General features: G+C 45.8%; 1 pseudogene; it reads left to right on the top strand.

Annotated features, from left to right (window-relative positions):
* LOC117356546 overlaps positions 1 to 22,562 on the top strand; it is a 106,869-nt pseudogene extending 84,307 nt beyond the window's left edge.
* Positions 22,563 to 24,706: the final 2,144 nt, after the last annotated feature.

Below are 24,706 nucleotides of genomic sequence, written 5' to 3'. Positions count from 1 at the left end.
AATAGATAAGCACAGCATAGGAGCATAACTCCCCCAAGATTCACATGGGCATAGCTAGATGTCCTTGACTAGAATACAGTTCTGGTACATACCCAGAAGGCATCAGGCAGAAACAGCAAAAATATTTTCTTCTTTCTCTTCTTGCAAGGTTCATGCTGGAAAGATTTCTTGCAGACAATGGATCAGGCTTAAATGATGGTTCAGGCTTGATGATGTCATAGAGGCCTAACCTTCAGGTGCAAATAAGGAAACACCCTTACAATGTACCTAGTTACAAAACTTTTCTAAGGGAATGTATGTGAATACTTCTTTTTCAAACATTACTATTCACGAATAACAAGTACGCATTTCTTATCTTACATGTATACATGAAAACACTAACCCCTTCCTCACCCATGAGGAGTACTTTGCTCACATCAAATAATCATACATTGCAGATTTTAAGCAAGCAACATGATGTGCAGTAGTCTGAACAATTTTATGAACACATTTACTGTATGTGCATAGAAAACACTATGTACCAAACAGAACGTCTTTCAAAATTAACCCAACTCAAAACCCTGTTTAGATTATGGATAATGCACTATGGATATTAACTAAGTATTTAATTACTGATTTACTTGTACTTATAGATCATTATGTTTTTGTATTTTGTTTTTTTATTCATAGTTATACAACATATATCCTATACTTCGAATATTTCCTGGAAGCCACACAACTGTAATGAAAAATACAAATGAATTACATAGTTTTATAAAAGAAACATTCTTAAAACATCTTGAAAAGCTGGATGTAAATGACCAAAGAAGCTTCATCGATGTATTCCTTGTCAAACAGCAGGAGGTAAATAATGTGATTGATCTGTCCAAATTTCTGTTTTCTTTTCCTTCTCTCCTTTTTTTCTACCCCACCCCTACCCCAGCTCTTTCTGTGATCCTGTACCAGGGGCAGTGGAACACTTTATTATTTAGGGGTGCCCAAGCTCCACCTCAGTCCTTCCATCTCACCCTAGTCCTCTTCTGTGGCATCTGGCATATCTCACCTTCCTTCTTTCCCTCTCAATCCCTCTTTCCCTCCAATAGTGTCAAGCATTTCTTTCCTTCCCTCCCTCTCAACTCTTCATAGTATACAGCATCTCTCTCCCTCCTGCATGGTTTCCAAAATGACTTTCCTTCCCTTCTCCTTCAGCATCTCTTCTTTCCTTCTCCTGCCCCCTGCTTATAGTGTTGAGCATTCCACCCCCTCAGTCTCCATCATCTTTCTCTTTCCCTTCCTCTCAGACTTCCCGGGTCCTACAGCATCTTCACCCCCCATTATCTTTAGCATCTCTCTCCTCCCCTTCCCTCCACCTTCAGCATCTCCTTCCTTCCCTTCTACCCCCCTGCTTATGATGTCCAGCATCCCACCAAATCCATGATTTCCAGCACTCTTTCCTTCCATCCTCTCAACATTCCATAGTCTCTAGCATATATCGATTCCCCTCTTCTCTTCAACATCTGCCTCTCCCTCTCCCTTCAGCATCTGTCTCCTTCACTTCCCCCCCCCCCACAAACACACACCTGTGGTGTCCAACATTCCAGCCCCATGGTCTTCCAGCATCTCTTTCCCTTTTCTCCTGCTCCCTGCTCTGGTGTCCAGCATTCTACCACCCCTATAGTCTCTCATATCTATCTCCTTCCCTCACTTTCAAACCCCCATGATCTCCAGCATCTCTCCTCTCGCCTGCCCACCCACCCCTCTCTCTTCAGCATCTCCTTCTCTCCCCCCTCTGCCTGTGGTGTCTATCATTCAACCTCTCTGTGGTGTCTTAATGTTCCACTCCCCCCCATTGTCTCCGGAACCTCTTTCCTTCCCTCTCAACCCCCATTAGCATCTCCCTCCTTCTCTTCTTCCCTTTCTGACTGCGGTGTCCACAATTCAACCCCCCACCCTATCTCCATCATGTCTCTTCTTACCTACTGTGTCTATAAGGTATTTGTTCTCTTACTCTGGGATGGCAACTTTTTAGGCAGCTATATTTTAGAGGGAGCTGGCTAGCCTTCCAAGGTAAGAGAAAAAAAGGCCTCCTGGGGAAAAAGGAAGGGTAGCAAAATTGGGGGGGGGGGGTATCATGGCACCTGTGGCTCCTCCTGTTTTTGGCCTATGCCCTCTACATTTGCTTGCTTCCTCCACTCTCTGTTGTCAACTATATCTGCAGCAGTATATCAAGCCCTTGTAATAAATAGATAAAATAAATGTAGGAGCATCCTTTCAACACTAGGATTGGTTCAATACAATGACAATAAGGCAATGCACTTAAGTTAATGATTTACCTGTTTCTACATTTATGAAGAGGCCTGAAGCTGCTGGGGTAGTTCTTCATACTAGCAAAAATATATTCTTAACTTGTATCCCTATCGATAACCAGTGGACAGCAATTTTCAAAGCAATTTATGTAGGTGAAAAGCAATTTGGCTGTATAATATGACTGTATTTGTAAATGGTATTTATTGTGTTTTATCTACAGTATTGTTAAGAAGTTTTCTTTGCAACACTTGCAACTACAGTATTTAAAAATAACACAAAACTTTCCAGATCTGCTATATCTCCAATTTGTTTGTTTTTATTGCACCTTTATTGACAATTATTCAAGAATTTGACATACAAGTATATCGCTATATAAATTATCTTATATAAACAGTTTTGTAAGTTTCATAAATATATCTCTTTGGTTGGAGGAATATCACTTGGTGTTAAATATCAATAAAACACTGACTTAATAGATAACTGGACGCGTGGAGGGGCATAATTGAAAGGAACGTCTAAGTCCGTTTTTGTCCAAGTCACAAGTCGTCCAAAGTAAAAATAGCTTAGGACACATAAGAACATAAGCAGTGCCTCTGCTGGGTCAGACCAGAAGTCCATCATGCCCAGTAGTCCGCTCACGCGGCGGCCCATCAGGTCCAGGACCTGTGTAGTAACCCTCTATCTATACCCTTCTATCCCCTTTTCCTTCAAAAAATTGTCCAATCCCTTCTTGACCTCCAATACCGTACCCTGTCCTATGACGCCCTCTGGAAGCACATTCCAGGTGTCCACCACCCGTTGAGTGAAGAACTTCCTGGCATTGGTTCTGAATCTGTCCCCTTTTAATTTTTCTAAATGCCCTCTCGTTCTTGTAGTTTTCAAAAGTTTGAAGAATCTGTCCCTCTTCACTTTCTCTATGCCCTTCATGATCTTGTAAGTCTCTATCATATCCCCTCTAAGTCTCTGCTTCTCCAGGAAAAAGAGTCCAGTTTCTCCAATCTTTCAGCGTATGAAAGGTTTTCCATACCTTTTATTAAACGTGTCGCTCTCTTCTGAACCCTCTCGAGTATCGCCAAATCCTTCTTTAGGTACGGCGTCAAAATTTTTTTTCGTTTTGAAAATCATCTAAATATATGCCCTGCTGATCTGATCGTCCAAGCCGCTAAATCATCCATCTTTATACCACATTTTCTTACAACTTTTCATCCAAGTCAAACACGTCTAGAACAAGCCCTGTTGGACATAGGAGGGGTCTGCAAAGTGATGGACTGAACACCCAGACATGCCACCTAAATAGTGGGGTACCTTACAGGGCACTGCTGTGAATGTCACAAAAAGGGTGCCATGTCATCATCTCACTACAGCTCCCATATAGGTTATGGTGAGCCCCTCAAACCACCTCCAGAATCCCCTAGACCCACTTATCTATCACCCTAAATAGCCCTTATGGCTGTAGGAGCCACTTTTATGCCAGTACAAAAGGGTTTTGGGGGTGTATAAGGGAGTGCACATGTTTCAGTATCAATGCAGTGATTACAGGGGCTTATGGGTATGGGGCCTCCTCTCAATGGGTCCCTAACCCACCCCCAAGATGACTTAAGCTGCCTCTGTGCTGGACTAGGCTTTCTTATGCCAGGCTGCCAGGTGATGATGTTATGGAGGCTGAAATTTACAGGTGTGATTATGATTTTTATGAGGTTGGAGGGGTCTGGAGTAGTGTGTGGTGCTTATCTGGTAACTTTAGGTGGGTTTGTGTGACTTAGACCATGTTCTAAATTAGTGGTTCCCAACCCTGTCCTGGAGGACCACCAGGCCAATTGGGTTTTCAGGCTAGCCTTAATGAATATGCAATGAGAGAGATTTGCATATAATGGAAGTGAGAGGCATGCAAATTCGCACCATGCATATTCATTAGGGCAATCCTGAAAACCCGATTGGCCTGGTGGTCCTCCAGGACAGGGTTGGGAACCACTGTTTTAAATGGTCTAAGTCACAATGTCCAAGTTCCGTCTAGGCTCTGTTGTAAAACTTTCGGTTGGTGTCAGGTCAAAAGCGCGCCGGGACAAAGGCGCACGCAGACAATTGAGCGCAGCGCGGAGGCGCGTGCCGAAGAAAATTACTGTTTTTAGGGGCTCCGATGGGGGGGCGTGGGTGGGGAACCCCCCCCACTTTACTTAATACAGATCACGCCACGTTGTGGGGGGTTTGGGGGGTTGTAACCCCCCACATTTTACTGAAAACTTCACTTTTTCCCTGTTTTTAGGGAAAAAGTTAAGTTTCCAGTAAAATGTGGGGGGTTACAACCCCCCAAACCCCCCACAACGCCACCGCGATCAGTATTAAGTAAAGTGGGGGGGCTCCCCAACAAAAACCCCCGTCGGAGCCCCTAAAAACAGTAATTTTCTTCGGCGCGCGCCTTTGTCTTCCGCGATTATGCCTATGAACCCTTTCGGTTATACATGCTGTACAACTAAGTTTAAGCCTGCCCATGTCCCGCCCAAATCCTGCCCTCGACACTCCTCCTGAAACGCCCCGTTTAGCTATGGTTGTTTAGCGGCACTATGAAGACCTAGGTTGTTTACAAATACGTCCAAAACCCGGTTTGATTATTGGCATTTGGACGTCTTTCATTTATGATCGTCCATGTGCCGACTTAGGCCGGTTTTTGGACGTTTTTCTGTTTCAATTATGAGCCCCATACATTATACTGCATAATTTAAATCATAAGATTCTTTGGACAGTTTCTCTGAAATTAATGATATGGAAATGGAAATATAAAATATTCCTTCCGTTTACCTTAAAATTTTATTGTCACAAGTTACATTTCAATTTGTTTAAATTTATAGGAGAAAGCTAACACAAATTTATATTTCCATGAGGAAAATTTAATATGTGTTGTGAGAAACCTGTTTGCTGCTGGGATGGAGACAACATCCACTACCCTACGCTGGGGTATGTTACTAATGATGAAGTACCCAGAAATTCAGGGTAAGAAATACATTATAGTTTAGTAATACTCATGACTGTATATCAGCCCAGGGAAACCATAGCAAAAAAGGCCCAGATTCACTAAAGATAGTGGAGTCAATCGCTGTTGGCCAATTTTAAAACAGCGATTGATTCACTATCGGGGCCTAAGGTCACATTTTGTCGGAGGTCTGGAGCAGGAGGAACTAAGCATTCGTCCTGCTCCCAACTTTTTAAAGGTACGGTGAAGGGGTAGGTCCGGCCGGCCGGTGGTGGATTTGTGATGGCTAGAGAGAGTTGGCATCCCTCCTGCCAAATTCATGTGCACGGGGTGGGGAGGTGGGCAGCGTTGGGGAGTTTTTGGGGGAACCAGGCTATATGGCAGTGGTGGGCATTGGTGTGGGGGAGGCATTTTTTGGGGCTCGGGGAGGAGGGCACTTTTGGCGGGTTAAAACCACAGGCTACCAAAGTGTTTTTTGCAGAATATATAAAAAAGGAATTTTGCTTGAAATACCTGTATGTAAACCATTTTAAATGTGGTTGAAAAACTACAAAATGGTGGTATATAAGTCCCAATACCTTTCCTTGTTCCTTAAGTTTTCCTATAAATGTGATGTTAGATACTGGCCAGTAACTTTTGAACTTGGCCTGGTGAAGATTGTTCTTCTATAGAAGAAGGTACACCACTGCCCTTTTCAATGTTGTTGGTAATTTGACCATTTGAAAGAATGGAGCTCATGATTTTTGTGGCCTCTTTTATGAGGCCCCTGCTTGTTTGCTGCATTATCTTTGATAGGCAGGGGTTGAGGTGAGCAGAAAGTTGGTTGAATACCTCTTCAGATTTTGTGATACCAGCTATTCAAACTGGGTATAAACAACGCAACATGGAGCATGGATCAACATTCAAAGCAATTTAACTTGCCAGAAATGGCTCCTGGCTGGTTAAATCTCTTGTTCAGGGCTACAATAATACAACAGTTTCAAAGGAAGCCAGCTTACAACAGTGGAAAAATGTTGCAAATAACCAGTAGTTTCCTTTATCTAAAATAATTCTGTTCACACCTCAAATCTAATGGCAGAGAAAGCACAGTTACTTACCGTAACAGGTGTTATCCAGGGACAGCAGGCATATATTCTCACATGTGGGTGACGTCATCTACGGAGCCCCAGCGCGGACAGCTTTTCAAGCAAACTTGATTGAAGTTTCAAGTTTGCTATGCTGCACCACGCATGTGCATGCCTTCTTGCCCACTAGAGGGCGCATCCCCACCTCGTGGTCCTCAGTTCCATATCCAGCAAAGAAGCCATCCCAGGGGAGGAGGGTGGGTTGTGAGAATATATGCCTGCTGTCCCTGGATAACACCTGTTATGGTAAGTAACTGTGCTTTATCCCAGGACAAGCAGGCATGATATTCTCACATGTGGGTGACCTCCAAGCCAACCAAAAAAGGGCAGGTGGGAGGATGGCAATTTAGGAAAACAGATTTCGCAAAACTGACTGGCCAAACCGGCCATCACTCCTGGATAACGTATCCAGACAGTAGTGGGAGGTGAAAGTATGAACCGAAGACCAAGTGGCAGCCTTGCAGATGTCCTCCATCGGAGTAGACCGGAGGAAAGCAACAGAAGCTGCCATCGCTTGGACCTTATGTCCCGTAACCCGACCATGCAGCTCGAGACCAGCCTGAGCGTAGCAAAAATAAATACAAGCAGCCAACCAGTTGGACAAGGTGCGCTTGGAAACAGGACGTCCCAACCGATTAGGATCAAAGGACAAAAATAATTGAGGAACCTTCCGATGAGACTTGGTGCGTTGAAGATAAAAAGCCAACGCCCTCTTACAGTCAAGAGTGTGAAGCGCCACCTCCCCAGGATGAGCGTGGGGCTTCGGAAAACACACCGGAAGAACAATTGACTGATTGAGGTGGAAATCAGACACAACCTTAGGTAAAAATTTAGGATGGGTGCGAAGAACCACCTTGTCATGATGGAACACAGTAAAGGGCGGGTCCGCAACCAAAGCCTGCAGCTCACTAATCCGACGAGCAGACGTGAGCGCAAGTAAAAAGATCACCTTCCAAGTGAGAAACTTAAGAAGAGACTTGTCAATTGGCTCAAAAGGAGGTTTCATCAGCTGAGCCAAGACCACATTAAGATCCCAAACCACAGGAGGAGGTTTCAGAGGAGGATTAACATTAGAACCTAACGGATGTAGCGGTATATAAGAAATAAATTACTTTACATTACATTACATTCACTAAACCCCTCATGAAACGAACCACCAGAGGATGAAGAGAGAGAGAACGTCCCTCGAGATGCCGATGGAAAGCAGCAATAGCACTGAGATGCACCCGAATGGAAGTTGTCTTTAGCCCAGACTTGGACAAATGCAACAAATATTCCAGAACCGAGGACACCGGAACCGAACTCGGATCCAGATGGTGCGAGGAACACCAGGATGAAAATCTGGTCCACTTCTGGGAATAACAAAGCCGAGTCGAGACCTTGCGCGAGGCTTCCAACACCTCCATGACCGACTGAGAAACAGAAACCGAAGTCAGGGGGAAAGGAACCAAGCCGTCAGATGTAATGACTAAAGATTGGGATGCAACAGCGAATCCCGACTCTGACACAGCAGAGAGGGAAAAACAGGCAGAAGTAGAGGCTCCCTGGCACTGAGTTGAAGGAGCAGGGAGAACCAGTGCTGACGAGGCCAATGAGGCGCAATGAGAATCATAGTGGCTCTGGATGACTTGAGATGAACCAACGTCCTCAAGATCAGAGGAAAAGGAGGAAATGCATAAAGGAACCTCCCTCCCCAGTCGAGAAGGAAGGCATCGGCCTCGAGACGGTCCTGGGAGTAAATCCGAGAACAATAGAGGGGCAGTTTGTGAGTCCCCGGGGAGGCAAACAGATCCACCTGAGGAGTCCCCCAGCGGTCGAAGACCTCTCGCAGAACTCGGGAATTGAGCGACCACTCGTGCGGCTGGAGAAGACGACTGAGTTTGTCGGCCAGACAATTCTTCTCTCCCTGAATGTAAACCGCCCGCAGGAAGATGTTCTGGGAGACCGCCCATTCCCAAAGGCGCAAGGCTTCCCGGCACAGGGACCAAGAGCCCGTCCCCCCTTGCTTGTTTACATAATACATTGCCACTTGGTTGTCCGTCCGTACCAGGACTACCTGATTGCGCAGCAGATGGCAGAACGCTCGAGCTGCCAGAAAAATGGCGCGAAGCTCCAACACATTGATGTGACAAAGACGGTCCTCCGCAGACCATAGACCTTGAATCCGCAGACCGTCGAGGTGAGCACCCCACGCGTACTCCAAAGAGTCCGTGGTCAGGACCTTGCGATGTGGAGGGACGAGAAAGAGCAAACCCCCGGAAAGATTGGAAGAGTTGGTCCACCAACGGAGCGAGCGTCTCAAGGAAGGAGTCACTGTTACAGGAAGGGAGAGCGGGTCTCGATCCTGACGTCACTGGGAGGCCAAGGTCCACTGAGGGAGTCTCAGATGCAATCGGGCAAACGGTGTGACATGAACTGTCGATGCCATGTGGCCGAGTAGAATCATCAGCCGGTGTGCTGAGACGGAGCGCTGCAGCGAAATCTGACGGCACAGTCGAAGCAGAGCCTCCAGCCTCGAAGATGGAAGGAACACACGAAGGCGAACCGTGTCCAGCACGGCCCCGATAAACTGAAGGGATTGAGCAGGGCACAGCTGCGATTTGGGAAAATTCACCTCGAACCCCAGACGTTGAAGGAAGATGATAGTCTGTCGGGTCGCTGAGATAACCCCCTCCCGGGATGATGCCTTGATCAGCCAATCGTCCAGGTAGGGGAAGACCTGCAGCCCCTGAGATCTCAGGGCAGCCGCGACTACCACCATACACTTCGTGAAGACTCGAGGAGACGAGGCCAGCCCGAAGGGGAGGACACAATACTGAAGGTGCAACTCCCCCACCTGGAACCGTAAGAACTTGCGGAAGGCGGGATGCACCGGAACATGAGTATACGCTTCCTTCAAGTCTAGGGAGCACATCCAGTCCCCCTCCTCCAACAGAGGGTAGAGAACCGGAAGCGACAACATACGGAACTTCTCCCGGACCAGGAACTTGTTGAGCTTCCGGAGGTCCAAAATGGGGCGTAAGTCCCCAGTCTTCTTTGGGACCAAAAAGTAACGGGAGTAGAACCCCCGCCCCCGTTGGTTTGGGGGGACCGGCTCCACCGCCCGAAGGCTCAACAAGGCCCTGGCTTCCGAGAGTAGAAGAAGAAGCTGGGTTCGGTTGCAAAGAGATGCCCCCGGCGGTTGTTCCGGCGGCGTGACCGAGAAGTTTAGCGAGTAACCCTCGGAGACAAGACGGAGCACCCAAGCGTCTGATGTGATCATAGTCCAGGCCGAATGAAAGGCCCGCAGCCGGCCCCCGATGGGCAGGGGGTCCGGAGAGAGTGCGGAGGGGGCCCGCCCCCATCCGCTCATCACGTCAAAAAGACGGCGCCGGCTTAGACGCCCCTTGCGTCTGAGGTTTCGGCTGGGCCCCTCTGCCCTGCTGCGGTGGGCGCCTGGGCGGAGGCCTCGAGAATGCTGGTGTAGACTTTTGAGGGTATCGCCGCTGCGGAGGTCTAAATGGCTTCTGCGGCGTTACCCGTGATTTAGGACAGACCAAGGAGGCGATGGAGCGCTCGTGTTTGGACAGGCGTTTGGTTGCCGCCTCCAAGGACTCATCGAACAATTCCGATCCGACACATGGCAGATTGGCTAGGCGCTCCTGCAAGTTCGGGTCCATATCAACTGCTCAGAGCCATGCGAGACGGCGCATCGCTACTGCAAAGGCAGAGACTCTGGAGGCCAACTCAAATGCGTCGTAAACCGCATGAAAAAGGTATAGGCGCAGCTGTGACAAGTTGGCCATAAATTTACCAAAGTCCCCCTTATGGGAATCCGGCATGACCCCATGATAACGGGGTAATGCCTTCACCATCTGCCTCAGATAAGATGAAAAAGTGAAAGCATAATTAAGGACCCTGGCCGCCATCATGGAATTGGAATAGAGGCGGCGACCAAACTTGTCCAAAGTCCGCCCTTCCCGCCCGGGAGGGACCGCAGCGGAGACCCTAGAAGGCTGGGACTTCTTTAACGCCGACTCCACCAACAACGACTGGTGAGACAGTTGCGCCTTCTCGAAGCCCTTACATGGGATGGTACGGTACTTCGACTCCATTTTAGATGGAACCGCTGTGACTGTAAGAGGGGAGTCCAAGTTCCTCAGGAAGGTCTGATGGAGGACTTTATTAAGAGGCAGACGAGGGGTCTCCCTCGGGGGAGAAGGTAAATCCTGCTCCTCCAAAAACTCCTTGGTGTATTGTGAACCAGACACCAAATCCAGGTCCAAGGCCCTCCCCATATCAAGCACAAATCTGGAAAAAGAGGAGGGTTTGGACAGAGGGGAGGGCGATCGAGAGGTCCGCGTCTCCAAAAAGGAAGGGGAAGCCTCACGGGAATAACGAGGTTCCCTACCAGACCCCGAGCCCCAAGAGGCCACCCCGAGCGATCTCGACGGGGTCGGAGACCGCCTATGCCCCGAGGAACCCCTGTGTGAAGTCCCCGGGGTACGAGGCACCGAGGTCTGCCCCTTCCGTTTCGGCGAGGAGTCTCTCGACAATCCTCCCTCGGAGGAACGGAACAACCTCGGATTATCGAGGCGGAGCTCCGAGACACGTAGCGTCTCAGCCCCGGTCGGCGAGGAGCGACCGCGCCTCCGAGGAGACCCGCGAGAACGCTTGGGCTTCCTCGGCTGGTGCTTCGCCCGAGGCCGACCCGAGGGCGAGGAGCCCCGGGAGGACCTCGACGAGGAAGAAGTGGAAGAGATCCTCCGAACTCCCCGCACTTTGTCCCGAGGCCGCACACTCCGTTCCGGCTAGTCGACCGAGGTCGAGGGCAAGGTCGGGGTCGAGGTCGGAATCACCCCGGGGGCCGAAGTCGAGGGCACCGAGACCGAGGCCGCCGAAGCCGGGGCACTCGGGGCCGAAGCCGGCTGCAGGTGCGCTAAGGCGCCGGACAGCTCCGAGGTAATGAGGGCACGGAGCAAGTCCTGAAAAGCCGGCACCGCCATCATGGCTGGTAGATCCGGGGCCGGCGGGTGCTCCCTCGAGGGCGACCTCGGTTTCGAGTATTCCCGCGGGGCACCCGACTTCGAAGCTCGGGGCAGGGCCGAGGACGACCCACCCGCCCCCGTCGAGGATCCCGAGGATGGCTTCTTCGAAGTTGGAGCTGAGGAAGGAAGAGAGGACTTACCCCCCGTCGACTTCGAAGTTGAGGCCGTCGGCTTCAAGGAAGCAGGATGTCTCGGCGAGGCCGAGGGAGTCGAGGCCGAGGTCAAGGCCGGGGCCGAAACCGAGGCCGACGTCGAGGCCTGCTCCGCGGGGTCGACAGCAAAGAGCTCCGCCATTCTGGCACGACGGCGGCGGAGAGCTCTTGGCTGAAAAGTCGAGCACCTGGGACAGGAATTGGTGGGGTGCTCGGGACCCAGGGAAAGTAAGCACCACCGGTGGGGATCGGTGAGAGAAAGTAGCCGATCGCACCAGGTGCACTTTTTAAAGCCCGTCAAAGGACGGGACATGAAATCGAAAACGGCCGGGAACGGAACGAGGTCCCGCAGCCGCGGCTACCGGGAGCCCCCGGAGCCGAACGAAAAATGTTTTTGTTTTTTTTTTCCGACGATTAACAAACACACGAACGAATAAAAAAATAAAGCAAGCACAGCGACCGAGAAAAACGACTCAGACGCGGTGTCAGAAGGCAAAACAAGAGAGAGCACAATTTCCACAGGGCTTCTGGCTCCGCGGAAAAAACTGAACTGAGGACCACGAGGTGGGGATTCGCCCTCTAGTGGGCAAGAAGGCATGCACATGCGTGGTGCAGCATAGCAAACTTGAAACTTCAATCAAGTTTGCTTGAAAAGCTGTCCGCGCTGGGGCTCCGTAGATGACGTCACCCACATGTGAGAATATCATGCCTGCTTGTCCTGGGATAATTCTACATAACCAGAAAAGCAGACATAAATATTTTTTTTTAATAGAAACAAGTCTAGAAATGGAAACAGATGGAAGTTCAAACTTTTTTTTTTTTGTTCAATAATTTTTATTAAAATTTCAATGAAAAAGGAACACAAAAGAAAAACATAAGAACACGAAGAAATAACACATTTTCACAGTCACAGGTGTACATTATAGAAGCAGTAAATATGCAAGTAATTTACATAAGATCATACATCAACTCTGAATGAATGAAGGGGTAAGGACTTGTATACTGCTTTTTCAGTGTGGTTTACACAAAGTGGTTTACATATTTTAGACAGGTACTTATTTTGTACCCGAGGCAATGAAGTGAGTAGCCTCAAGTCATAGGGAGCTCTAGTGTGAACTGAACTCACAACCTAGGCTCAGAGTGCTGAGGCATCTGCTCTAACAACTATGCCACTCCTCCACTCCATTTAGATGAAAACCTTTCTCATTGACATCATATAACATGGACACTTCCCAAATAAATACTTTAAAAATAAAACACAGAACATTAAATTCCTTTACAGGCAGCCAATGCAACCCCTTCAAAAGCAGTCTCACAATACTACTGCTAGGGTTCAAGCTACCAAATACGTTTTCAGATTTCTTTTTTTTTTTGAGGAAAGTTAAAATCCTCACTGTTTAACTGAAAATGCAACTTTTCAAGCAGAAGTGCATGTCATTTTGATCTTTTTACATATTCCTTGGTTTTATGAATTATTAGAAAAAATCCAAAAGGAAATAGAAAGCGTGATGGGGTCTTCTAAACCTCGAACTGAGCATCGGAGACACATGCCATACACTGATGCAGTCATCCATGAAATTCAAAGGTTTGCTGATATTCTGCCAATGAATCTAGCTCATGAAACTACCACAGATGTCAATTTTAAAGGATATTTTCTACCAAAAGTAAGTTGATTTGTTCCTTTTTTATGAAGCTAACAGTTTCTTAGATTTGGAGAATTGGGAACTTACTACTTTCATGTAATCCTACCTTTTCTCTTGATGGTCAGTGATGTTATAACTTTAATTGATTATCTTTATTTGTGGGCAATTGATGTGCAGTTGATTGATGCCATTGTCCGTAAGAGGCTGTACAGATCTGCAATAAAACAGATGCAGACAGGAGAAGATCCAAGTCCAATGTATAGAAGCAAAAGTCTTTTGTTTAACAATACCTGACATGGACCACATTTCACTTTCCATGCACACGCTGCATCAGGGGTCTCAAAACACCAAAGGGGGAGTATTGGATCCAGACCTTTTGAATGATTGACATACTATACCTGAGATTTTAGGTCTGAATTGGGAGCTCTAGATCTGTGGGATGAACACAGATTTAGAATCAGAAAATAATATTAAATATTGAACTAGGCCAGTACTGGGCAGACTTGCACGGTCTGTGTCTGTGTATGGCCGTTTGGTGGAGGATGGGCTGGGGAAGGCTTCAATGGCTGGAGTAAGTCTTAACAGAGATTTCGGCAGTTGGAACCCAAGCACAGTACCGGGTAAAGCTTTGGATTCTTGCCCAGAAATAGCTAAGAAGAAAAAAAATTAAAAAAAAATTAAATTGAATCAGGTTGGGCAGACTGGATGGACCATTCGGGTCTTTATCTGCCGTCATCTACTATGCTACTATGTTATTTGGGCCAGCGCCTTCCCCCCCCCCCCCCCAGAATTATTGCTAGCCGCCGCCAGGCTCTGCACCCTGTCCCCCTCCCTGCCATCCTCCTACCTCCTCTGCTGATCCCTGGTGGAGCAGATGGCAGGAGCGAGTTTTCCACGCTCCTGCCTCACCACCAATATCCTCTCCACAGAGTCAAAGTGGGTGTGGCTTGCACCAGAAGTGACCATAGGTGTCAATGGGAGCATCTGTAGACGTGATTATTGTGTAAAATAGGCACCGGAAATATTGATCAGTAAAATCCTGGCCTGTATTTCAGGCATCTACTTTACATGTGGCTCCAATTCTGCAACTGATGCCAGTACATGATTGTCATGTGACTGGTGTTGGTTTTGGAGAAGCCAGCTGATACCGGTGCCGGTTGCAGAATCCGGCCTTTGGTTAGTATTCTATAATGGCACATTAGTACACCTAATTGATTATAAAATACTAGTGTAAGTTGACATTTAGGTGCCCAGCTTTAGACAAAACCATGTATACCATGTCTATGGCTGGTGTAAATGGGTGTGTCTAAATGCTGCAGAAAGTGTGCACTAAAAGAGTGGGAAGGTCCATGACCGGCCCTTGCCACTGCCACGGGAATACCCTCTTTGTAGTTACATGCAAGAACTTTCCAGGTTACAGAACAGGGCTTAAGTGTGCTTACCCTTGTTTTGGCGCTCACTACCATTATATCCTTTTTATGCACCTATAGCTGGGAACCTAACTGACACCAATGTAGAATTACCTCCATAATGTTTTTCATGTAATGGACTGTCTTCTTCTATTGGTGTATCTTTCTGTTTTTAAAGATACTTCTCTTAACCCAACAATGGATATTTCCTTCTTCCCATATGTAAACTTTACTTTACAGCCTTGTGGAATAAGACATTACATTATTTATGTTTAATTTTGCATATTTAATTGTGAATATTGTTTTAGGGAACTTATATTGTCCCATTATTGACTTCGGTGCTGAAAGACCAGACTCAGTTTGAGAAACCTGAACAGTTCAATCCTCAACATTTTCTTGATTCAGCTGGAAATTTTGTAAAGAAGGATGCATTCATGCCATTTTCAGCAGGTAATCTGACCTTTTGTATTTGCCATTTCCATATTCTGGGCTTATACACTAAAGTGTAACATGCACACTATGGCCATTTAGTGGCAAACTTCTATAAGAAGGCACCAAAAACATTTGTAAATAACCAGAATATCACATGCAATCATTTTTGGCCAATGATTATATTCTCTTTAGATATTTCCTTATCTGGACCATTTAAAATGTTACAGGCTTGGAATCAAACCATTTGAAAATTATTGGAAATAAGAACATAAGAATAGCAATTCTGTGTGAGACCAATGTTCCATCTAGCCTAGTATCCTGTTTCCACAGTGGCCAATGCAGGTCACAATTACCTGGTAAAACCCCAAATAGTAGCAACATTCCATGGTACCGACCCCAGGGCAAGCAGTGGCTTCCCGATGCCTGTCTCAATAGCAGACTTGTCCAAACCTTTTTTTAAACCCAGCTACACTAACCACTGTTATCACATTCTTTGGGAATGAGTTCCAGAGCTGAACTATTTGTTTTATGTAATTTCATTGAGCGTCTCCTAGTCTTCATAATCATATCATATCTCCCCTTAGCCATCTCTTTCCAAGCTGGAGCCCTGACTTCTTCAGCCCTTCCTCATATAAGATGAGTTCCATTCCCTTTATCATTTTGGTCTCTTTTGTCTGAACCTTTTCTAATTCCGCTATCACTGAGATACAGTGACCAGAGCTGTGCACAGTGCTCAAGGTGAGGACACACCATGGAGTGATTTAGAGGTATTATAATATTCTTAGGTCTTGCTATTTTTGCCGCAGTTGCACACTGGGTAGATTTCAGAGTAGTGTCTAAAATGACACCCAAATCTTTTTCTTAGGTGCTGAATCCAAGGTGGACCCTAGCATAACGTAGCTATGATTTGGATTATTCTTCCTGTTGTACATCACTTTGCATTTGTCCACATTAAATTTCATCTGCCATTTGGATGCTCAGTCTTCCAATTTCATAAGGTCTTTCTGCAATTTTTCACATACTCATGTGTTTTGACAACTTTGAATAGTTTTGTGTTATCTTCAAATTTAATCACCTCACTTGTCATTTCACTTTCCATGCGCGTGCATGTAGAGCGATATAGAGGCATTATAATATTCTTTGTCTTATTTACCATTCCTTTCCTAATAATTCCTAGCATCCTGTTTGCAGTTTTGGTTGCCCAAGCACCTTATGTAGAAAGTGTCAGCATATTGACTACAATGACACCTAGATCTTTTTCTTGGGTGCTGCCCCCTAAAGTGGTCATAAGAATATAAGAATAGCCTTACTGGGTCAGACCAATGGTCCATCAAACCCAGTTACCCATTCTCATAGTGGCCAATCCAAGTCACTAGTACCTGGCCAAAACCCAAAGAGTAGCAACATACCATGCTACAGATCCAGGGCACAAAAATTACACTCCAATACTGCCAAAAACCTAAACTAGCAACAACAAAAAAAGGCAGACCTAGTCACATCAAGGTTCATTAGGAGGACGCTCAGGAACACAGACTATACACACAAACCACGTTCAGTATCGTGTGAATGAAGTCAAAGTAAAGGGTGCTCTCAGTGTGAACCACCAGCGATAGGAGTCCAGCTCCAACACTCCAACTTCCCGCCCTCCAGCCAACCTCAGCGTTTTGTTTCCGTCCGGGGACAGGTTCCTGAAGAAGGGCTCCTCCCCGAAACCAGCGCGGTTGAACCTCTTCTCCTGGCGCGGTTTTCTGCGTTGCATTTTTGTGACTTTTTCATTTGCAGATAAGTATTTCATTTATTTTTTTTTTGTATGGTGCATTTTGATTTTTTGGTTGTATTTTTCAGGGGGGTTCGGCTGGCAGGGTTCGTTTGGGGGTTGCTCAGGTTACATTGATTTATTCACTTGTGGATTTATTGGTTTAATTGGTGAAAGTTTCACTTTGATTTTCAGCACACTTAGGGTGCTCTATGATGGTGTGCGGGTGGGGGCTTATCGCCTCTACCTAGAAGTGAAGTGTTGGAGCTGGACTCCTATCGCTGGTGGTTCACACTGAGAGCACCCTTTACTTTGACTTCATTCACACGATACTGAACGTGGTTTGTGTGTATAGTCTGTGTTCCTGAGCGTCCTCCTAATGGACAGATCCAGGGCAAGCAGAGGCTTCCCCCATGTCTTTAATAACAGACTATGGACTTCTCCTCCAGGAATTTGTCCAAGCCTTTCTTAAAACCAGCTTTGCTATGCACTTTTACCACAACCTCTGGCAATGCGTTCCAGAGCTTTACTATTCTGAGTGAAAAAATATTTCCCCTATTGGTTTTAAAAGTATTTCCCTGCAGTTTCATTGAGTGTCCCCTAGTCTTTGTAATTTTTAGCAGAGTGAAAAATCAATCCACTTTTTCCCGTTCTACTCCACTCAGGATTTTGTAGACTTCAATCATATCTCCCCTTCAGTCTTCTCTTTTCCAAGCTGAAGAGCCCTAACCGTTTTTAATCTTTTTGGGCAGAAGGTTTCATCGTATTGTCTACAATGACTCCCAGATCCCTTTCTTGGGCGCTAACCCCCAAGGTGGACCCTAGCATCCGGTAACTGTGATTCCTCTTGGAATATTGTATTCAGTTCTGGAGGTCGTATCTTGCTAAGAATGTGAGAAGAGTTGAAGCGGTCCAGAGGAAGGTGATGAAAATATCAAGATTGTGCCGAGAAACGTATAAGAAGCTTGAGCACCTGAGGAAAGAAGGGATAGAGGAGATAACAGATGTTTAAATACTTGAATGATATTAATCTACAAACAAATCTTTTCAAGATACAGAGAACATAATATGAGGTTGCAGGGTGGTAGACTTAGGAGTAATGCCAGAAAATACTTTTTCACTGAGAGGGTGATGGATGCCTAGAATTCCCTCCATGTAAAGGTGGTGGATGTAAAAACAGTGACTGAGTTTAAAAATGTGTGGGATAGACACAATGGAACACTAAATAAAAAGGATAGTATCAACACAAAACTCATCATATCTACAACTTTAACTTAGTTTGTGATGTGCAGGAGTGATGCTTAAATGCAGCCCCAACAGTGGGGAAGTGAAGCTGATGCCTGGTGGACTTCTACAGTCTTTGTGCCATATATGGCAAGACAGATCGGGATGGGCTGAAATTAGCTTTTACAGGAACTTCAGCACTGGGGCAATATGGCTGATGCTGGACAGACTTCTATGGTCTGTATCCCATACACGGCAAGACGGCTCAGGAGCAAGTATGTGTATTTTATGTCACATTCATATCATCTGTAGGTCTTGCCTATCATAAAGGAGAGGGGAGGACATCTTATAGAGAAAACATAGCAAGTAAAATTAATAATAACATAACATACATTTTTATTTATATATCTATGTGGTTTACAAAAGAGGTAGACTGATCATTGTTAGTGAGCTACAATAGAACATTGGCATTGACAGTAGTTTTACATCAGTATGCTACTTTGGAAGGATTACAAGAATTTTGAAAACAGGTGGTTTTTTTAAAGCTTTCTAAAATGTATATACAAGGCTGATATTCTAATCATTGGGCCCAATTTGGGATCCCTGGAAGTGGCTTGGTATGATAAGAGTCGATTAATTAATGTTTTCTGAGTATAGCCTTTGAATGAAGGGAAGGAACAAAATGATTAATACTGTGTGGAGCAGCTTGGAAACAAGAACAATTTTACTGATGTACACTTCTCCCTCGTCATTCGCGGGGAATACGGGCAGAGCTGGACCGCGAATGCTGAAAAACCGCGATTATCCGGCTCTGACCCATCCCCACTTCCCTGCTGCCTTCCCGGCCTTACCTGGTGGTCTAGAGGGCTTTCGGGGCAGGAGCGATCTTCCTACGCTCCTGCCCCGTGCAGATCGCCATCAGGAAATGGCTGTAGGGAGTTCCCGAGAGACTATGGGAACTCCCAGCAGCCATTTCCTCATGGCGATCTGCACGGGGCAGGAGCGTAGGAAGATCGCTCCTGCCCCGAAAGCCCTCTAGACCACCAGGTAAGGCCGGGAAGGCGGCAGGGAGGAAAAAAAGATGGATTTTTTTTACATTAAGACTGTTTTTTTTTATTTTCCCCCTCCCCAGAAAAAAATCGCGATTATATGAAACTGTGAGTGCAGGAACCACGAATGGGGAGGGGAAAGTGTAAATCACTGAGAACTATTGAAAGATTTGGCAGTATATCAAATTTTAATAAACATAAACATATAGGAAAGCATAGCATCAAACACAACAATGCATACTAGAACATCAATAAACCTATTGGAAAACTACAGAAGCCAGATTACGGTAGTACAGATCCATTCTGCACAGTTAATGCTAACAGAAAACATGTCTCTTTCATGTGCGCAGAACACAGACAGACCTTCGCACAGTATGGAGCAACTAACCATAAATTAAAAATAGAAACACACAGAAAAATATTAAATTGAATCCCCAAGAAGACACAATGCAACACCAAAGAAAGAGAAAAAATGATATCCTCCCTGTACTGTGCAAAATATAAAGATAGTAGATGTAAGTTTCAAAAACTGACATATTAGAATCACTACATTAAAAGTTAACACCTGTTATAGATCTCTCCCTCCCTCTAGTACACTCCCACGTTAAACATCTCTCTCTCCCTTGCACCCTTGGTCCAACATCTCTCTTCTCCCTTCCCCCATGCAGCATTCTCTCCCTTTCTCTGCCATGTCCAACTTCTCTGCCTCTCTCCTACTATCTACCATCTCTCTTTCCCTTTTATGCCCTGGGTCAAACATCTCTTCCTTCCTCCATTCCACCATAATTTTAACATTTCTCCCTCTCTTGCTCCTCTCCTTGCAGTCTTTCTCCCTCCTCTGTACCCCATAGTAACATTTTCGCTTTCCTGCCCTTCTAAACCTTTGAAGTTTCCTTTCTATCCCTCCCCTATCACACTTACAGCTAACACTCTTGCTGGCATCAGGGGAGCAAGCTGGGCTCCCACGGCCCCTGCACATCCCTCTTTTCATTCTCTACAGGTCAGCTTCAGGGTCAGAGTCAGCGACAGGCTGCCTTCCAGTAACCTGGAAACCTCTTCTTTACCATGTCTTGCCCAGGTAGAAATGGTAAATTGCTGGCAGAGGAGAATGGATCAGGTAATGGGGAAAAGAAGGGGACTCGTAGGTGGTAAGGGCATCTGCTTCTCTTATTCAGCAGCACCTACCTAAATGTCTTACATGGGTCCTGGTTGAGGCCGGCATAAAACTTAGGGCTCCTTTAGCAGTTTAACACACGTAATAGTGCACACTAAACTGCCGGCTGTGCTAGACGCTAACGCCAGCATTGAGCTGGCGTTAGTTCTAGCCACGTAGCGTGGGTTTAGCGCAGGCTAAAAAAGCTGCTTGCGCTAAAACCGCTAATGTGGCTTTGTAAAAGGAGCCCTTAGTGGCCAACACATCCCAGCCTGGCCCTGGATATTCATTCCTGGTGCCTGGACATGGGCCACATTGAATATCTAGGCCTAGGTATTATCTGAAAAATGCTTACAGCTGCCAGCTGAATATTAACCAGATAAATTCTTCATTGTCTCACATTCTAATTTTCTTTCTGCCATTTAGGATTCAGGATTTTTTTAAAATTTAGGCTCTCTCATCATGGATTTTAAGGAACATATTTAAGGGCGATCCGGTCAACATTGTATATCTGGATTTTCAGAAGGCATTCGACAAGGTTCCGCATGAACGACTACTTCGGAAAATTGCGAGCCATAGAATCGAGGGTAAAATACTCATGTGGATTAAAAACTGGCTGGAGCATAGGAAACAAGAGTGGGGGTAAATGGACAATACTCAGACTGGAAGAGCGTCACCAGTGGGGTGTCGCAGGGCTCGGTGCTTGGACCTGTGCTCTTTAACATCTTTATAAATGATCTGGACATAGGTACGAGTGAGGTGATTAAATTTGCGGATGATACGAAGTTATTCAGAGTGGTGAAGACACAGGGGGATTGCGAAGATCTGCAAAGTGACATAATCAGGCTAGAGGAATGGGCATTGACATGGCAGATGAGGTTCAACGTGGATAAGTGTAAAGTGATGCATGTTGGTAACAAAAATCTCATGCACGAATACAGAATGTCCGGGGTGGTACTTGGAGAGACCTCCCAGGAAAGGGACTTGGGAGTTCTGATCAACAATTCGATGAAGCCATTTATGCAATGTGCGGCGGCAGCAAAAAGGGCAAACAGAATGCTAGGAATGATAAAGAAGGGGATCACAAACAGATCAAAGAAGGTTATCATGCCGCTGAACCGGGCCATGGTGCGCCCTCACCTGGAGTACTACATCCAGCACTGGTCGCCATACATGAAGAAGGACACGGTACTACTCGAAAGGGTCCAGAGACAAGCGACTAAGATGGTTAAGGGGCTGGAGGAGTTGCCGTACAGTGAAAGATTAGAGAAACTGGGCCTCTTCTCCCTCGAACAGAGGAGATTGAGAGGGGACATGATCAAAACATTCAAGGTACTGAATGGGATAGACTTAGTAGATAAAGACAGGTTGTTCACCCTCTCCAAGGTAGGGAGAATGAGAGGGCACTCTCTAAAATTGAAAGGGGATAGATTCCGTACAAATGTAAGGAAGTTCTTCTTCACCCAGAGAGTGGTAGAAAGCTGGAACGCTCTTCCGGAGGCTGTTATACCCTCCAGGGATTCAAGACAACGTTAGACTTGTTCCTGCTGAACAAGAACGGGCGCTGGTAGGGCTAGTCTCGGTTAGGGTGCTGGTCTTTGACCAGAGGGCTGCTGCGTGAGCGGCCTGCTGGGCACGATGGACCACTGGTCTGACCCAACAGCGGCAATTCTTATGTTCTTGTTTTCTATTAAGCTGGTGCATATCAACTTAAAGTCCAAATTATAAAAGTATGAAATCAATTTTGCTTTTTCTTGCAGGTCGGAGAATCTGTGCTGGTGAGACGCTTGCCAAAATGGAGCTTTTCCTTTACTTTACCAGTCTTCTGCAGAGGTTCACTTTCCGTCCTCCTCCTGGTGTAACCCACTTGGACCTTACCCCTGCTTTTGGGCTTACAACTCCTCCCATGCCCCACCTTGTCTGTGCTCTGCCACGCTCCTGAACAGACATATTTACATTTCTACATATTCTAGGAGTTTATTTTGAAACACCAGAGGCAAATTGCATAATAATTTCTTCTGAATACCTTCTACTTCTGTGCATGGGGAAGTGCAACAATTGTGCTAGCAAGATTTTTAAAGATATGATTAAAAGTTTAGTCCTTTGGTGTCGATATGAGGCTTATTGGTGATCCTCTCTTTTTCTTTGAAAATTCCTGTTAAGTTTATCTACATAACTGTCTTTAATTTCCAACAATTTGTAAGTGCAATTTATCAGAATTTATACCCTCACATTCATACTGGGGATTCAGTACAGCGGACATAAGCTGGAGATGAAAGATCTTCAGGAAGAGTGGCATATCACATTTTTAAATAAACAAACCAAGACAGAAGAGTGAAGTTTTTGAAGTGGCAATGCTTTTTTGAATATGGTTCAGCAATTATAAAGATTACAAATTTTAGAAATAAAAGGGGTCTTTCATAAAAGTATGTTACAGTTTTGCACTTAGCAGCAAAAAATTAATATGTGGGGATGCCACATGCCTAAGTAGGCATATTTAGGGATGGAGCAGGCCTTAGGAATCACTAAGGGCTCCTTTTACTAAACTGCGATAGCGTTTTTAGTGCGCACAGAAATGCCGCGCATGCTAAACCCGCGCTACGCGGCTATAACTAACGCCAGCTCAATGCTGGTGTTAGCGTCCAGTGCGTGCTAAAACCGCTATCGCAGCTTAGTAAAAGGAGCCCTAAGTGCCACTAGCCTGGCCTACATTTGTCATTCTCTACGTGACGCCTGACCATGAATGACGTGTGCAGATGCCATTTTTCTAGGCGCCTGCCATTTCAGGCACCACTTATAGAATCAGCCCTAGTGCCTCTTCTTGAGGAGGCAATAAGTAAACCCATTTTAATTACAGAAATGGCAGCTAGTGTGCCTACCAACTGCTTTATGCAGTTCTTGCCCATTTTGAACATATGACTCGCCTAGTTCCCATCTCCTAACACAACATGTAGTTAATATGCAAATTAGAATGAGCTGACATGCTACTCTACTAGCGGCTATCGTACTTGTCTGATAAAGTTGACTGCACACTGTGGGCTCCTTTTACAAAGCTTCGCTAGGGCCTTAATGTGCGGAATAGCGCATGCTAGATTGCCGCACACGCTAGCCACTACCGCCTCCTTTTGAGCAGGTGGTAGATTTCCGGCTAGTGCACGCTAATCTAGTACGTGCGATAAAACCGCTAGCACGGCTTTGTAAAAGAGCCCCTGTAAGTTTGATAAATAACACTATGTAACAGGATTTTTGTTCTTGGGCAATAAGTGTAATCTAATTGCTCATGCCTAAAAAGTGTAGAAAATATCTGTTATCTCCACAAAACTTTGCTTTTGTGACCAGTACAGTCAAATTTTGCAGTTTACCTATTTAAAATGTGAAAATGCTACATTTTCATCTTCCCATTCTTATAGTCATAAAAAGCAACACATGAATCACAATTAACATGTAATTATATTGAGGTTATACAAAGATGACCACAGAAAATTTAGAAGTGATTTGTTTTTCAAGATTTTCAATTATATTGTAGATCATATTCACGAATCAGCCCCTAGATGAAAGTCTCCCATCATGCTTGTATATTGTCCTTGGTAGAGGTGTTCAATGTCCAGTACATCCTGGTGGAAGCACTCACCTTGCTCCTCTGAATATGTTCTTCTTGAATGTCTCAAGATGAGCATCAAACACATGAACTTTGAAAGATATCCTACAGTCCATTTTACATAGTTTTGGTCTTGTAATTCTCCAGGAAGCCCCAAACCACTGCGACAAAGCTTTTCCTAGTTAGCTTCTTGGGAAATTCCTCACACTCCAGGATCTTCTTTATCTGTGGTCCGACGACACCTGCTTTCACCTTTGCCTCAGACAGATTAGGGAAGATGTCTTGAAGGTACTTGAAGGCTGCTAACTCCTTATCTAGCGCTCTGACAAATTGTTTCATTAGGCCCAATTTGATGTGCAGTGGTGGCATCAGCACCTTCCAGATATCCACCAGTGGTTCCCATTTGATATTGCTTCTCTCCACAGAAAACTCAGTCTGCTGTGGCCAGTCCTGCCTTTGGTGGAGTGCCTTTGTGTCTCTTCTGTCCCAGAAACAGAAGGGACAGAAGATAGCAGGGAAACTTAGTAAAACCACCTTGGAGACCAATTAGGAATAGCATTAGGAAGTCTCTGATGACTTTCCAGCCATACTCATCATACTTCAAGGCATCTAGAAAAGTCTTGATGCTGTTGTAATACTCTTTGAGGTGCACTGAGTGAGCCAGAGGAAGAGGTGAGTACTTGTTCCCATTACGGAGCAGCAGGGGTTTAATGCACTGGGAGTAGAACCTAGCAGAGATGCACAGCGTGGCTGAGATGAGCCGCTGTATTGTAACACTGGCTAATGCTGACACTGGAGGGAAGGAGCCAGGACTGCAAAAGGAGGTTTGAGGGGAGAGGCTGACACTGGCAGTGGGTGATGGCCACAGAGAGAAATGCAGGATCA

Source organism: Geotrypetes seraphini, chromosome 3 (assembly GCF_902459505.1).
Source record: "Geotrypetes seraphini chromosome 3, aGeoSer1.1, whole genome shotgun sequence".
Taxonomy (NCBI): domain Eukaryota; kingdom Metazoa; phylum Chordata; class Amphibia; order Gymnophiona; family Dermophiidae; genus Geotrypetes; species Geotrypetes seraphini.
This window is presented reverse-complemented; position numbering and strand designations above follow the sequence as displayed.